This window comes from Motacilla alba, chromosome 2 (assembly GCF_015832195.1).
Source record: "Motacilla alba alba isolate MOTALB_02 chromosome 2, Motacilla_alba_V1.0_pri, whole genome shotgun sequence".
NCBI lineage: Eukaryota > Metazoa > Chordata > Aves > Passeriformes > Motacillidae > Motacilla > Motacilla alba.
This window is the reverse complement of record NC_052017.1, coordinates 94,502,585-94,519,607: the sequence shown is the minus strand read 5'-3', so window position 1 is coordinate 94,519,607 and position 17,023 is coordinate 94,502,585. Positions and strand designations below refer to the sequence as shown.

The window sequence follows — 17,023 nt, the reverse complement described above, 5'->3', positions numbered from 1 at the left end:
ATGGTATAGGCAGTGAAATTTTTCCATAATCCCAGGAGACAAAGAATCTCTAGCTCTTAATGCACTTTACACAGACCAATTTGAAGGGACTGTCTGTTCACAGTTCAGCCATGTTCCCTTCATATATCATATGCATAAGAAAAACCAACAGAAGGAGGAAATAAATGCTTTAATTTGAGCACTGAAGTGAATACACAAAAAATTTCACTATTGGACAGTACAAAAAACTTTATAGTTCCTAACAAAAGTATAAGAAGTTTGTTACTTCTGGGAAAATCTACTTGAAATATCATTGCATATCATAATTTAAATATCATTTCACATTATATTTTTGGTCTGTCATTTGAAAAATTGAATTGACTATCCAGTAAAGCATTCATGGGACTATTATATCACTAAGTGTCTTCACTGATATAAAATGAATTTTGTACTGCGTGCATAAACCTTAATTTAAAAGACTGGCAAAAATCTCGAACAATTAAATGGTCCAGACTTCATATAACATATCTGGCATGCTTTCAATGAATCTTGCCTTGTTGTGCAGAGTGATGCATTTATCAAACACCACACACATATGTTTCATCAATTCTGTAAAAACTGATCTTGTCTCTTTGTTTTTGCTTTTAAGCATTTTCAATATATGCAGAATTAAAAGTTGGGAGAATGCAACCATAAAGACATACGCCTTGGAATTGAAAAGTAAGAAGCCAAATTGGTTCTAACAAAAATCTAATTTTCAAAAAATCTCCAGTAAAGATGTTATATACTGTGCTTTTTAACTGCACAAGCTGAAGTTATCAACCATGGATGGAAAAGGATGGAGAAGTACAAAAGCAGAAACCATCTTTCACAAAACTTCTATGCCAGACATACATAGCTGCTGAAATTTTGATGCTTACACCATAGACTAATCTAAACCATACTACCTCTACAAAACCTATTTAAAATTTTTCTTTCAATTTTCACCAATGTCTTTAAACCTCCTACAAATTATGGGCATCTGGAGAAGTTACCATCCCAAAATATCTTTAGTTAGTGAATTTCAGTAACAGAGTGCTGGAATGCTCAGACACCCACTAAATGCCCTTTAGTTTTAGTGTCTCTGAGCCTCTCTACTACTATGTCAGTTCAGAACAATGATGCACTTGCCAGAGGGAGAGGGAGAGGGAGAGGGAGAGGGAGAGGGAGAGGGAGAGAAGAGAAGAGAAGAGAAGAGAAGAGAAGAGAAGAGAAGAGAAGAGAAGAGAAGAGAAGAGAAGAGAAGAGAAGAGAAGAGAAGAGAAGAGAAGAGAAGAGAAGAGAAGAGAAGAGAAGAGAAGAGAAGAGAAGAGAAGAGAAGAGACCATTTAGTTCAACTGTCTGACCACCTCAGGTCTGACCAAAGGTTGTAGCACTTTTTTAAGGGCATTGTTCAAAAGCCTCTTAAACACTGACAGGCTTGCAGCATCAAACACCCCTCTAGGAAGCCTGTTCCAGCATTTCAACTCCCTCTCAGAAAAGGGGCAAAAAACGCCAGTTCTGTGGAGTTTAAAAAAATGAAAGGGCTGCTTGTGTAAAACTGCAGGCAGAATAGTGCATGATTGATTCTGAGCAACTGAGCTAGAAGCAATATAAAAGGTTTCACTTCAAGTGCCAGTGATGAATCATGCTGAGCCTGGCCTGGGCTCCCCATCTGCATGCAGGGGAGAGTGTGTGTTCCCTGCTCTGCAGAGCTCCTGTGTCGTTTCAGCAGAGATCTGGCCTCAGAGATGGAGGAAAGACAGTGTTGTGAACCATGTCAGATTTGTATCTCCTGATGCTGCACTCGGACACCACGTACTGTCTTGAGGCAGACAAGGCTTGTTGTTACACAAGAGGTGTCTGTCAGAGGACGGGAATGTTAAAACTGGCTCAGAGAAGTATCAATCTCATTTCCTCGGATGTACTACAGTAACCTGTGATTTTCATTCAGTGTTTCCATGTACATGCAGGAAAAACACATGTTCTGGGCTTTGGGTGTATTTGGGTAGATTTGTGTGGCAAGGTTTTGGTAGCAAGGGGAGCTTTCACAGAAGTGGCTTCTGTGAAAAGCTGCCAGAAGCTTCCCCTGTGACCAACGCAGCCAATGCCAGCCAACTTCAGGACTGACCTGCTGGCCAAGGCTGATCCCACAGCAGCAACAGTGGTAAAACCTTTGGGATAACATGGCTAAGAAGGGGCAAAACTACTGTGCAGCAGCAATCAGCTCTGGAGAGAGGAGTGAAAACATGTGAGAGAAGTAGATTCCCCTGCAGACCATGGTGCAGATAATGGTGAGGCAGCTGTCCCACTGCAGTCCATGGAGGCCCACAGTAGAGAAAAGATCCACCTGTAGCGCATGGAGGATCCATACTGGGGCACGTGAATGCCCAAAGGAGTCTGTGACCCTGTAGTGAGCCCTGCTGCTGCAGCCTCCAGGCAGGAGGTAGAGTAAATGGGGAATAAAGTAGAGCCTGGGAAGAAGGAAGGGAAGGGGGAACTTGTTTCTAAGACTTGAACTTTTTTTCTAATTACCTTACTTTGATTGATTTGATAGGTAATAAGTTAAATTATTTTTTTCCCCAAGTCTGTTTTGCCAGTGACAGTAATTGATAAGTGATCTCCTGTCCTTATCTCAGCCCTCATAAGGCTTTCATGGTATTTTTGTCTCTGTCATGTTGAGAAGAGGGAGAGTTAGAGCAGCTTTGGTGGGCACCTGGCATTCAGCCAGCATCAACCCACCACAGTCCTGTTAGTTAAAGTAGCAACAGTTGCACAGAATTAATATACAATACATTTTCTGGAGAACACACACATATACACACAGTCACAAAAACAGTACAATCCCTACTCCTGGAAGACTCAAATTAAAGGTTTTAACCCTGCACTTAGCCTTACCGAGACAAATCTCAAAAAAAAAAAAAAAAAAAAAAAAAAAGAAGCAGAAAACATCCTTGAACTCAGCAGTATCCCTTGCAGCTGTGCAATTCCAGCCACCTGAAAATTGCTGCAGGTTTAAGGGGCTGAGGAGGCTTCAGGAGTCAATGAAAAATCACAAAAGGAATGATATTTACAAATGCGACAAGGAACAACAGAATACGATTGGAATGAGAGAGAAGACTGAGAATAATATTAGGTGTTAGAAGCCAAAAAAATACTGCACATAGGCAAAATGTAATGATTCCAAGGAGAAAAGATAGAAGATGGAAACCCCAGGGCATAGGAGATTATCTTGATCAAGTGAACATGTAGAACATGCACTGTGATACTGCAGCACTATGATGTCTGGAGTAGAAAGAGAAATGAAAAGCTCAAGTTGACTGGTGAAGATGGAAAAGGCCCAGAGGGGGTTAAGAAGAGAGCTACCAGTCAAGGCAGGAGGGAAACAAGTGATGGAGAAAGACTGCTAGGCACCCTTTACATAAGGAAGCTGCTGTGATAAACTGTGGGAAAGGGGAGCCTGCAGGGGAACCCTGGCAACCCACATCAGATTGTGATGGTGTTTCTAATGTTTCCTTCATTTCTATGATAAAGCAGCAGCAACAGAGTCAGAACTGCTGAGAATGAACATGAAGAACAATAGCATGCCACTGAGTCTATAATGGATCTAATGAATCACTTTCATCACTGAAGGAAGTAACCTCACAAGAGAAAGAACCCTTTATCATTCTGTTGTTCCTCCCTTCATCATCTCTTGTATCAACCAAACTGCACAGCTCAACACAGTTTTGATTTAGCCTTACACAGCTAATCTCTTAAACTAAACACAAACATCATAGCCTAATTTTTTAACAACTAAAAGGCTCACAACATAGTCAAGGGGCGAATAAAAACAACAACACTGATCAAAAGAAAGCTTTCAAAGTGGAGGAAAAAGTCAACCTCTCCCCCTCCCAATGCTTTTTGAAGCTGAAATTCATGAGCTGAGTTAATGCAATGATAAATGTTTTCAAAATACAGTTTATGGGGTGATGGAAACAAAAGAATGTTTGAAAAAATGCTTTAAAAGGAGCTAAGACATAAAATGCTTCCAGTGATGTGACTATTCTTTTAAAATTTTACTCGGAATAGAAAAGGAATGAAGACTAAAACAAAAGAGACAAAAGAAGTATATTTTTCTTCAAAAGGTCATTATGGTATTTTGTTACATTTTTATACAAAAGCAATTTCCTAAGCAAATAATAAGTTCTTCATGTCAACTCCTTAGCAAATTGAAGTTATTTCTGTAAATGTAGTTATTCACATTAAGTCAACTCATTAAAAACACAGCTGAGGAGTTTCACTAGCAATGAAAACCATTTACAATGCCGAGTTTGTGAGCTGGGCTCAACCCAAAAAAAATGCTACCACTCTAACTCAGGTATTTACATTGCTTTATTGACATGGACACTTCCCCATACTAGCTGATGTTCAGTGCCTGTGACACGGAATTTTACTTTTGCTATCAACTGTAGCTGAAAACATTTCCTTCTTAATTCAAGAAATAATGAAAAAAAATATGATCGAAATTTCATGAAGTGCAAGCAACGTCTAATGCCAGGACACTAACAGATGGTCAGATCTCATTACAGCAATGTAAGATGTTACTGGTCTCAGCTCTCTTTCCTCTGCTGTTGAACTGATGCCTGGTTAAGGCTGACCTAGAACAGAGTTCTAGGCTGACCTAGAACAGAGGATAGATAGAGTTAAAGAATAAAGTAGGTGTTAATAAAAAGGCCTCAACGGATACACCTTGGGCAGTACAAGAGCCCAGCCAGGGCTACGCCCAAGATGAAACAAAAACGGGCACAAAATGGATTACTGGTCATGAGGTCTCTCACTTTTAAAAGTTCTGGTCTATTAGCATATTGGAGTTAATTGTCCAGTTATAGCTTTAGATTATGAAGTCCCATCCTTTTTTTTTTTTTTTTCTCTCTTCAGTCCACCTTGTTTATGCCCTTGGGCCTGAAATTTGGATCAGTTGTCCTTGGTCCCAAGCTAGAGAAGGAAGTTTTTTGTCTACCTACTCTGTGAAGAGAGCTTACCATGCCTTAATATGAAGCTCAGAACCACACACTAAAGCAGTACAGAATCTGAAAAATATAAAAGCTAAAACCTAAGGCATCATCACAGCAGAAGCACACTGCAGCTGCTCAGCCTAGTCAACCACTCACAGGCTAAAGCAGCATCTACCAAGCAAGCTGGAAATTGAAGGCCAAGAGATGTTTTTGACCAGTGGACATCACATGGCAAAAAGAATGCACAGTAGAGTGAACCAAAGTCCCTTTGTTGATCCTGAGTGAAGTAGACTACTAATGTTCTCGTACATTTACTCTCTAACAGGATTATACTCATGTTTAGACTAGAAATCCCAGTGCCAGTACATCCAAAACAAGCAGGGTGCTTTCTAGGAGTAGATGGGCATTTGCAGAGTGAAAGCCTTAGACATCTACACCTTAGAAAACTAAAACTAGAGTTCAAAAACATACTACCAGAAAAAAATTAGTTCTACAGAAACAGAAGACAAGTTGGCAGGAGGGCAGGAGATGTGGAGGCAGTGTGTGACATGATTCATAAGAAGCCTAAAGAAACGTTTTAGTACATCCACAAAAAGAAGAGACCAAGGTGTGGACTGCAGAGTCACCAAGTTCTTGGGGAATAATGTCTCAGTTCATGATGCAACTTTGCCCACTTACTTTCTGCTGGATAATCCACTCCTTTGTTTCTATGTACTCTACATAAACCCCGTGTTGATAAAAATTTGTGTTATTCCAGTTGATATAATCTGTTCTTGTTATTTGCTTCATTTTAGTACAATTAGCTATTCCTGTTCCTTTTGCTCAGATCAAATTTCTAGTCTTTATTCCAAGAAACTGCTACTTGCTGAACCATGTATTTAGAAAGATGAAGAGTAACTTTGATATTTTTCTGTTCCATTAGTGCAATAAGTCATCCTATAAACAGAAGCTTGTTGGGGCAAATTTGACAAATCATTATGTCATTCTAATTTTAGTACAAGTTATTATACCAGACCTATTACTGAACAGTTCATCCTCCATCTGTGTGATTTCTGTATTAGATAATGCCAGTTTCACATGGATGTCACGTAAAATTGTGCATTAAAACAATCATTTCTTCTACTCACTGATGCCTGCACTGGGATATTTTATCCCCTCCTTCCACACCCCTTTTACAAGACATATATGCCCTAAATACATCCAACTGTTTCTTCCCTTTTCCATTCCAAAAATTTTTTTCTCAAGGTCACCAATAAAGACATTAAGATTACTTTTTTGACTTAAACAAACAGCAACTTTCTACTGCTACCTGAAGGGGAATAAATAGCATCAAAAATGGTTGGGAATTACTTGTTACATTAAGCAACCCTGGATTATTTTACTACCACCATATTTAATATAAGAGTTACCTTTTTTTTTTTTTTAGCTTGCTTAAATTAATGTTTTTATGCTTCTGCTGTAGGTTTTGGTTTTGAGGGTTATAGTGGAGTTTTTTGTTTTGTTTTAAAAAGGTAGTTATGACAATCCACATTTATAAAGCAGCATGCTCTTTCATCATTGCCTTCTTAAACAACAATTTTTCTATTGATTTATCATAGAAATTACTGGAAAAATAATTCTACACTTTTAGCAGGAAATGTCAGGTACTGTATTAATACTAAGTGCTCAGATTTCTCTTCCTGACTGCAAAGTTTCTGTTGGTTTATTCTTAGCCATCGACTTCATCTGATTGAATTTGAGTTTATTTTAAGGAATACTATTCATCTTTGAACTTCTATTTATAATATCGAGAATTCTTTATAGAAACAACCACAGGAGAATACAACAGCACCAAAGCATATTGGACTGTGGCTCACTCTGGACATGCCATTTGTTTTGCAAGCAGCCAAGTAAGCCATATATTCTTTTTATGCCTCTTTAAGCTCACAGGTGCTCAAAATATTTGAAGAATTCTCAGGGCTCAGACCCCTATGCAAAGAAGCTATTTTATATATATAATTTCTATTGGACAGATGAAAACATAAAGCACTGTGGCTAAATCCTTACTGATACTGAGTTAAAACAGCTTCTTGCTTACTTCTTTGAATAAGTACTCAGGCTGAAGCTCACATTTTCCTTTGCACTGTGTAAGCAACGCACAAAGAAATTCACTAACAGACCTCAATAAGGTAGAAGAGCAGTCTTCAATGACAGAGAGAAAATACTTACTTTTATTTCAGTAAATACCACATTTAAATATCACATTTTTAGGTTACGCAGCAGGAACACCAAATCAGCACCAATGTATATTGGATGTCTAATTGTCATCCAGAGGTCAGCATCATCCTGAAGTTCCTGGAAGAGCTCCCCAGATCTTCTCCTCTCTGCATCTCTGCTAGCCAGTGGTTCCCTGTCAGAGGACTCTGACAAAAAACAGAGATAAAAAGAGAAAGAATCAGGAGTGCTCCTGCTGTACTAAGTGAATTATCTCAGGAGGATATTGATGAGATTACTAATTTATTTAACACATACACTGAATTCAGAATGGGAATAAAACTTCATCTCATACCACTCATCAGTTACATATTGCCTAGGGCCATGAGCCTGTTCATAGGTTCTTCTTCTTTCTCCTTGTTTTTGCCCAATCTAGTTTCACTTTTCTTTTTCTCTCTTTTCCTGTACTTCATTTTGGACTGAAATACTTCAAAGAATGAATGCTCTGGTTTGTAACAGTCAATATACTGTCACCAAAACCTTTACAATGACAGATGCCACTTTTTTTTAAGTAGAAACAGGTTTTTTATTAGCAGCTCCAAAAGTCCTCTACACAGTTAAAATAACTCCTTTCTGAAAAATAACTGTGAGAAAATACATTTTCACAAGCAGCTGGTCTTCTTGACTGCCTAGATAAACTTCCTCAAGGAGGAGAGGTACTGAAGTGAGTACTTGAGCTACAACTGACTTACCTTGGGACTTCCATCAGGTAGGCTAAAAATACCTGAAGAGAGCCAAGTCAACAAAGGCAAAATGGCAAGCATTCACCCCTAATCCCTGCAGCTTTGAATGTCCTTTTCGTGTTCAGAGGTCAGCAGAATAAATTATCACCTGGATATGTAGATCAGTCCTCAGCTACAGGTTTTAATTGATAAATTATTTCATTCCCTCAAAGACTATGGTAGGGGAATCTTGAATGTTGCTCAACTTGGGAGTCCTGAAGGGCATGCAGTATGTAGTCAAAGTGGCAAAATTCAAAGAGGATTGGCAAATTCAGGGAAAACAAGAGTAATTTGCTCACATACACCTCCTCCTGTCTCAGATCAGACATTATTCTATAGGCACAGTTGCCATACTAAGTGGGATCACACTTCTGCACAGAAAGTTTTGCGCTTCCTTCACCTGTTATTGTTACTTTAGTAAGTCAAATTACAGAAGAAAAAATTTATCAACAGATGCCTCTACCCAAAATAACACAGTTTCCTGTTGAATGGAAAAGGGACTTCAAAGTGCAAAGAAAGGAAACAAGTCTGAAGACTGAAAAATAGAAAAAAAGATATGTAAAGGGGCATAAAATAGAAAACAAATGGGAAAAACCAATAGCAAGCAACTGAATAGGGTCAGGACAGAGTGAAGAAGCTACCTGCCAACACCATCAGGGATTCTGAGAAAGGGCTGACCTGATCAGCCTGGCCCTTTTTCTGCTGTATGCATCCTCTCTTAACCAGGAGCTGAAGGAAATGAACTTTTCTCCCTAGTATTATTGCTTTCAGTGAATCAATATGAATGTAGTACCACTCTTTCTAAGAAAGCACTTCACTCTGAGGGTTTATTATATCTTTCTTGTGCTCAACAGCTGCAAAGTTTCAATTTCTTTGAAGACAGACATTTCCTGATCAACTTTCCAATGTTTGCTTTCCCTCTGGTGCTTTTACAGCTGCTTCCTTTCAGCCCCTCCTTGCCTTCTTCCTTTTCCCTGTCTTCTTGTGTTTATTCCTGAACTCCCAGGCCTTTTCCACGCTGTTTCAAGACAGTATTATCATCTTATCTTGAAACACATACACTTGTGACAGCAACAAGAATTAACTGCCTGTTCTACCGCACGGAACAGATTTTTATATAGTATTAAATTTAAAAGGAAATCAGAACATAGGCAATTCATTGAGAAGTTTACTTTTCCAATTAAATTGAAGGTTAATGAAGATAACATTAGAAGGAAACATGCTGAAGACAAAAAAACAGTTCACTGAGTTCTGATTATTGCATTTTATGCAGCCTGCCCCTTCTCAGCAGAGCAATTAAGCTAAGAGGTCTATGGCTAATACGTGCTCATGTGGTCTATGTGATTCAGTTCAAGAAAAACCAATGTTAAGGACAAGGCTTTTGCTTTCACTCTTCATTCGAGGAAGTGAGGTATTTTTGCACGTGGGATTAGAGAAAGAGAATAGATTAAATCAATAACACAAAGCTTATTTTTTAAGTCTTATCCCAGCAAATTGCAAAAATTTAAAATTCAGCTTGAATGAAAATTTACCTAAAACCTGTTTCTGAGGGCAGTAGAAAAGCTTTTGGAAATTGTGAAGGATTTCCTTTTTTTTAAATGTTTTAATATAAAGTACCTTAAATCAAACAGCAATCAAGTGACTTTAGTGACTTCACCCAAACCCTTTCACTTTTATTCAATACTGGCAGAAAAAATGAGAGTGCCATCATCTCTGCATTTCCATAAGTATGCATAATTTCAATGATGCTGGTTTGTTTGTAATTTCCTTGGTTTTGCATTACTTTTGACAACTTCAAAATGAGAAAAAGCAATAGATTCCTGAATTAAAAAAAAAAAAAGAAAAAAGAAAAAGACAAAACAAGAAAACCACCTACATTTCTCTGTTGGAAGCCATTACAGAGAATGTGTTTACTTTCACCCAAGAGCTCTAATTTTAGTCATTATCCCTGGGTCTGACATAACATTCAACTTATGAAATTCTCTTAATCCATCTGAGGAACTTGCACAGAAATAGATTGTTTCAGTTGGTGATAGAGAACATGTCTCTCTCTTTCTCCATTAGCTGTAGAGCGCCCAATAAATGTAGGCTAGGGAGGCTACATTGAGACTTCCCTAAATGGATAATATGTGCACACCTGCTTCTCTACCCATTGAATCAGGACATTTTGCTTACCTCTGTGGATGCTATAGGATAGAGAGAGAGAAATGGCAAGCGTTTCTCACAGTAGCTTGTGAGAATTTTGAGGGAGCTGTAAAGACATAATAATTTATTAAATATAAATAATTAGCAAGCAGTGTTTTTCTACTTCTTATTTTTCTCCTTTTCATTTTCTCCTTCTCAAGGACAGTATGTGAGGAAAATGTTTTTGTTAGTTAGACAATCAAACAGAATCTATCGTAACACTCTATAAAAACCGTGCAGTTCCTTTGAATAAAGGCTTCTTATTCTTTTGTACAAAATTGCCTCTGTCTATTTCTGTATTCTTCACTGCGCAAGAGCAACATACAAGCGACATACCTCATCTATTTACATCCATAGTATTCTGAGATGAAAGTTGTCTTATGATAGAAGTCTCCAGTCCTGCAAAGAGGTAGACCCCTAACTCCACACTTGGTATGTCTGGCAACCAGTGCAGCTTCTAAAGACAGGAAAACAGTACAGAGCCAGGGCCAGTACAGAGAATTCCTGATCTTTGTTGCTGCTTTTAATACTTTATCTCAACTAAGACAGCTACCATCCCAAGTTTAACATTGGACTTTCTGTCACATTAGCTGTATGTAACTCTGTACTGTTACCACATTATCATTTTGATTACTTCAGTTATTCTAGAATTGTCACAAGCCTTTACTCGATGATATTTAGTTTTTGCCTTTGTGATTTCAGAAAAGAAGCCATGCTTTACTTGAGTACAGTAAATTATTAAAAAGTAATTCCTCTCCTTCCTCCCAAGATATTAAATGTTATTTTTGCATTTTGACAAGACCTCAGGCTAGCTCAGTGATTGCCTTTGTACCTGCCCATGACTGGAAGAACAGAAGATTTTCTGATTGTTTCCTCTACCAGTACTTACACTGTTGAGGTGGGATCAGTTTCAGTTTGGCAAAGAGACAGCAGGCAAGCATCTGTATAGAGTCCCAGAACAGATGCCTGTGGAATATAAACTGATACCAAAAGATAAATTTATAATAAAAATATTAAACCATCAGATTAAGACCTCTTTCACCTGCCAAGGTTTTGATGTATAAATGGAATGTTTAATGGGCTGCATTAATGTAATTAATTTACCATCATTATAAAAGTACACTTAGTTTGTAGCTCCATTTTCTAATCTGATTTTTCCTATTAAATTGACATCTCCAGCTGACTTTCACATTCCCACTTGTAATAACTAACTTCCTCAGGCTTATAACCTTTAAAATCTTAAAGCAAATTAAATTCTTCATAATCTCATAACGCCCAAAATTATTTTTTCTTCAGTAAAAGTATGAATAGGAGGAGAAAAAGAAATGCCACTTTGCTTTTCACTGCAAGAACTAGAAGAAAAAGTCTAGTAACATATGCAATCTGATAGGCTTTCATCATGCTCTTAAAACAGTTAATTCAACTGGATCTCATGCATGCATTACCCCTAGATAGATTTCCCTCATTAACTTAAATAACAGCAGACATAAATCTTGACATAATCTCCTCTCTGAACTTTACTGTCCATAAAGCATATGGAGTCTTCTTTGCCAGAGAGAAACTCAGTCATTTTTACACTCCTGGTGTGGAGCCAGGTTTTTGTATCAGTGTGGCTGGCAGGATGAATCAGCGAAATAACTCAAGCTCTCTGTCTTTTATTGAATCTTATCAGATTACCAAGTTTTTAAAGGCCTCATGAAAGGTTCACAAACTAAGCCTTAAATTTGTAATTGAGGAAAAACAGACTGTCAGTCACCATACTTGGGCACCAATGTGAACACAACATGACGAACATCATCAAGATCTAATAGTCCCTCTCTTGGCATTCTTACATAACCTGAATCAGGGGTACTAGAGAGGCTGCAGCCCAAACATTAATTTCTTGTATAACCTTTCACAGTGTTGTGTACCTGAACATGTAACTCATCATTTCCCTGTCATGTAAGTTGTGGCAAGAAGCAAACCTTTCTCATTTGGAAGAGGGAAGTAATTCTGCCTTCAACATGAGTGAAGGAAAGTTGTAGCATTTACTGTAGTCAGCAGCTAGTTGCACTGTGGGGGAGTTAAGAGTCCACAAGTAAAAGGCATTTAGAAGAGCAGGGGAAAGGCTGGAAAAAAGCAAGTCCAGAAAAAAAGTAAATTGTAAATTTTAAAGGCTTACAGACACTGTACTGTCTGGAAAAGACTAAGATACTCAAAGCAATAGAGGATTTCAGTAATATGGTATACTTGGAAGTCAGCTAGAAGCCAGTCTGCTAGCAAAAACAGGGGCTGACAGACACTCACTGGGGACAACCCTTCATTATCAGCTCCAATGGATTACCTTTCTCACTGATTGGATGGCCAATCTTAATTTTTCACAGGTTAAACCATCAGAATATCCTGAGGACATCTGAATTTCTTTAATCTATGACATCCTCTAGATATATTTCTAAATTTTTTAAGATTGCAGACAATGATTGAGACTCTTGAGTATCATAACCATTTAGTGGGAAAGACTGCCATGGTCCTGTTACCTCATATAAATAGACAGATATATGGGCAGACATTTATATCAATTGCAGTTCCCCAAAGACCACCTCTTAAAAAAACTGTAAACTCTACAGAGTCAGCAGATAGGCAGATTTGTAAAGAAAACAAATCAGACAAATCTTTTGTTCATGTTTTCTGCAGTTCAAGGATGCCCACATCATCACTGCTCTAGGTAAAACATGTAGACAAGGCAATTTTTAATTTAGCTTATACCCCAATCCCTCTGGACACATGGAGAATAAACAGTAATAAATGAGGATTTCTCTTCTCAGTAAGACACAGATACACAACAAATCACAGGAGGAAAGTTACTTTGCAAAAAATTGGAAAGTTAATAGGTCTTCTCAATGTCCTGCTTGAAAATTAATCTTCCACTTAATCAAATCCTTATGGATAAATAATACTTTTCCTGTCAACAAGACCAGATTTAATAAGATTTCTTATCTGGAAATGGCAAACTGGAAAATATAGGCCTTTTTTTCTTTTTTATTTTTATTTTTATTGCAACTTAAACTTTTTTTTGTGTGCTTTGTCCTGTACTTTGGCCAGACCTCTTAAGCAATTTTGACAGGTAAAACCTACATGATCCTCAAGCCAGAATGTTTCTGCATGTGTAGAGCAGAATCAGAGTGAGAGACCTCTCAAGAAATCTCATGAGTTTGACGTGCCCTTGAGCAGTGGGCCTTTCAGCATACAGCTTAAGACTCAAGTCCTTAAATTCTAGCTGGTTTAGGTGGAAGTTATTTATTTCAACTGGTCCTCACTAACAAAAAGATGTACATTGCCCTCTCCAGCTGGTAACCTGTTGCAATACCTGATGGATATTGCAAACTTATAAGTATTAGAAACTTTTTCAAGTTTAGTATTCTTGCACGGCTTGAAAAGTCTTGTTTCTTTTCCTGTCCAACTTTCTGTGGGTCAAACTGCCTTCATTTGCTTTGTTGCAGATTTATACAACTCCAAATGTGCTTTATGTGGTTTCACAAGGTTGAAAGAGGAAAGCTAAATTTGATTGTTCAGATACATGGGGTGGGGATTCACCCCATCATATTTTTGAAGCTGAAATAACCAGAAGTGCTTTCACTCAAGGGTATGGTTCTGACTAAAACTAGACTGTATGCTTACAAAATAAAAATACTTAAATATAAATGCCATCTGTGTGTATTTAAAATGTTACAAGGATTCCATTCAAAACATAATTTTAGACTACAAAATGTTTGTCAAATTGATGAGTATACTCCTTAAATATAGAGAATAAAGGGATCAGAAACAAAAAGCATAAGCATGACATTGATTCAAATAATTTTCCTCCTAAATTTTTTCTCAATATAATATGATAAAATGATGAATATGATAAATATAATAGATATTATAAAAGCTCAAGAGAAAAAAAAATCAAGAGACTAGCTAACTGAAATACTTCTAACCCTATCCAATAAAATACGTTGCAACAGCATCCCAGTAAATATTTGTTTTCCACAAGCAGTTTATAGATAAGGCACTGGTCTCTAAGGTGAAACAATGGGACAGAACTGCAAGTCAGGAACAGATTAATTCTAATAACAGTGATGGAGGAAATACAGTAAATCTCCCACCCAAAAGGCTTTCTGTATTAGTTTTCTTGGCTGTAATTGTTTGTTGTCATACTCACCAATTTCCCAACCAGAAAAAGAATAGATTGAAAACTTTAGCTTTGATCTCATTATAGCCTCTTAAAATTTCAGACAAATATTGCAGAATTGAACTTAAAATATTTATTCTTTTTTTTCAGAATTTCTCATACTTTTCCAGATATTTTACCACCTGCATAGACAGAGTGACAAGCAATCTTCAGATATGAACTCATATATAATTTCCTTTGCAAACCCGTCTCATTCAGTATACAGGGGTTGGATTATAAATCAGCACAAAGTTTACAGATGTCATTTAATATACCTCAAATTTTATCTGTTTGGTACTATAACCAAAGCAGCATTCTTTCAAATGCCTCATACATATGTATCATAATTTGTATTTTTCAGTAAATATTCATCTTGAAAGAAAGGGATTTTTTCCACTTTTTTGTGAACATTCAACTTATTTTTCTCCACATTTAGAGATAATATGTTTCTTATTTTTCAATATTTTTCAGCCACCTATTGAATTATTACAATTACAATACTTCATATTTCACATACAGTCCTGGAACTCTCTATTACTTTTTTAAAAAGAGCTTGGAGTGATTTACAGAAACTTCTGAAAACACCTATCACACACAAAACACATGGGAAAAATAAGCTAACTATGAATTAAAAGTGAAAAATACAAAAAATAGTAGTAATAATAAAAAAGACATCTCAGCTTTTATCAGCTCACCTAGACTGAGGCTTAAGGGGGGAAAAAATCTTTTTTAATTGCATCTCAGAAGACAAGTTCTTCACAACAGAATTGAAAGAAACTCTGAATCAAGCAATTATCTAAATTTCTGTAGCAGGCCAGCATTTGATTTTGTCTTTTATTTCTCCAAGAGTAATTGAAGAAACTTTGAAAAGGAGACTTTCTGAATTCAACATTAAAATGCATGACAGTCCAAACTGTATGCAGCAATTCCACTCACTTTAATATTTAATACAGCACCAGAACTACATTGCTAACTGAGTTCATTCTGCCACATAAATTTCCATTCACTGTGCCATTTATCTTAGACTATACTTCATTCCTCTGCAGCACTCATCCAAATGCAGAAGAAAGTCATAGAATCCCTGTGCTAGGCAGGATATTGAGTTTGTGCCACAAGAGCAGGAATTATCTGTGATTTATTTATTCGTGTGTTGGTAAATTAGTGAGAGGACTGCTCATGTGGATCTCCACTGAGGACACAGCAGAGTAAGGCCATGGAGGTTTGGAATGAAATATTTTACGTGGAACACAACTCCTCTGCACTTGAGCAAACCATCTATTTCCCTTTGTCTTGATTCCACTGTCTAAAAGACAGGGCAAAGGGGTCCCAAGTAACTTCCAATACTACAAGGACTTTAAAAATACAAAAAGAAAAAAAAAACCTCATAGTTCTTTCTAATGGAGATAAGAACAATACACAGCTTGAAAATAGCAACAGTTGTTTATATCAAACAGAAGGAAGAACAGTGTCACTGTGAGCCGTTCCAGGCAAAATATTTCCCATCCCCTTTGCTCTACTTTTTACTCCAAAGCCTTTCACAAGTATGCGGCTTCAAACATTTAGTGTAAACTGGAAAAAATGACAGGAGGATGTGAGCTGATGGGGTTAATATGTGGGAGGCACCATGTTCTTTTATTTCTTCTTCTTGGGACTAAAACCCCTTCCTATCTATTCTCTTTTTCCCCTTTTCTTTTCTTCCTCTTCCATTCTTTCTTCCTCCTTATCACCTAAAACCCTTCAAAAAGGCAATTTCCAAGTCTTCTTGTTTAAATTTGCTTTAGGCTGGCACAGGCAACCTTGGCCTCTACTCTCAGGTGCAACTCAAAGCATGCTGCAGACACTCCATCTGCCAGTTTGCCTGCCCCAGGGCTGGGAGCCTTGCAGCTGCCTCGGCACCACTCCACACTTGTGTTAATTAACCCAGGCACACGCTGATGAAGCTGTAATGCTTTCAGAGCCTGACAAGTACCTCTGCTGCCCTGTGCAGTTAGAGCTGTTATAGTCTGTTACTCCTCATTGTCACAAACATCTTTGCATTATACTTTATAATGCTTTCATTGACTAGTTGCTACATGACCCACTTGGTTTTATCTTTGTTTTTGTAATATCAGTCTTCCTATCTTTTCTGACTTCACCACTACATTTCTCTTTCATTATTTACCCACAGTCTTCCTTCCCTAGTTTTGGTATTTCTTTTCTATTGACAGCTCACTCTTTTTTCCTTCATTCAGCATTTTAAAAATTAATCTATTTTATTATTACTAATTTTATCCTTCCCTACACTTTGGCCTTTTTGAGAAAAAGGCTGAGTGCAGAAGCACAACTGACAAAAGCAGCAGTGTTTTTCAAGAGGAAGTCAGCACTTGAGCTCTATAGTGCCATTAACCACTACAACACATATGAGTTGACAGTAACCCTTTTTTTTCTCATTTTATATTTATGAAAGTCAGTTTCTGCATTCCTGGAAAGTGAGTCTTAAGGCGAGAGGAAGAGAGGAAGTCCTAACACTAGACCTGCTGCCTTCCACAATTTGAAGTATTTGTAGGCTAAGAAGACAAAACATTCCTGTTCCCTGGTGCCTTATGGTCACAGACAGAGGAAAGGCTTCTGGCAGCTGCTTCCTGTGTTTGCACCAGCTCTAGGCAGTTCTCTGCTCCCACGGAGTGTTAGTTGCATGT

The 17,023-nt window shown here is 37.5% G+C and overlaps 1 long non-coding RNA gene across 1 annotated transcript in view; it reads right to left on the bottom strand.

Annotated features, from left to right (window-relative positions):
• Nucleotides 1–1,324: 1,324 nt before the first annotated feature.
• The window catches only part of LOC119697824, a 43,031-nt gene continuing 27,332 nt past the window's right edge, over nt 1,325–17,023 (bottom strand). The window contains exon 4 of the long non-coding RNA XR_005255948.1: nt 1,325–7,396. This is a non-coding gene — a long non-coding RNA (uncharacterized LOC119697824). The remainder of the gene's footprint in view (nt 7,397–17,023) is intronic.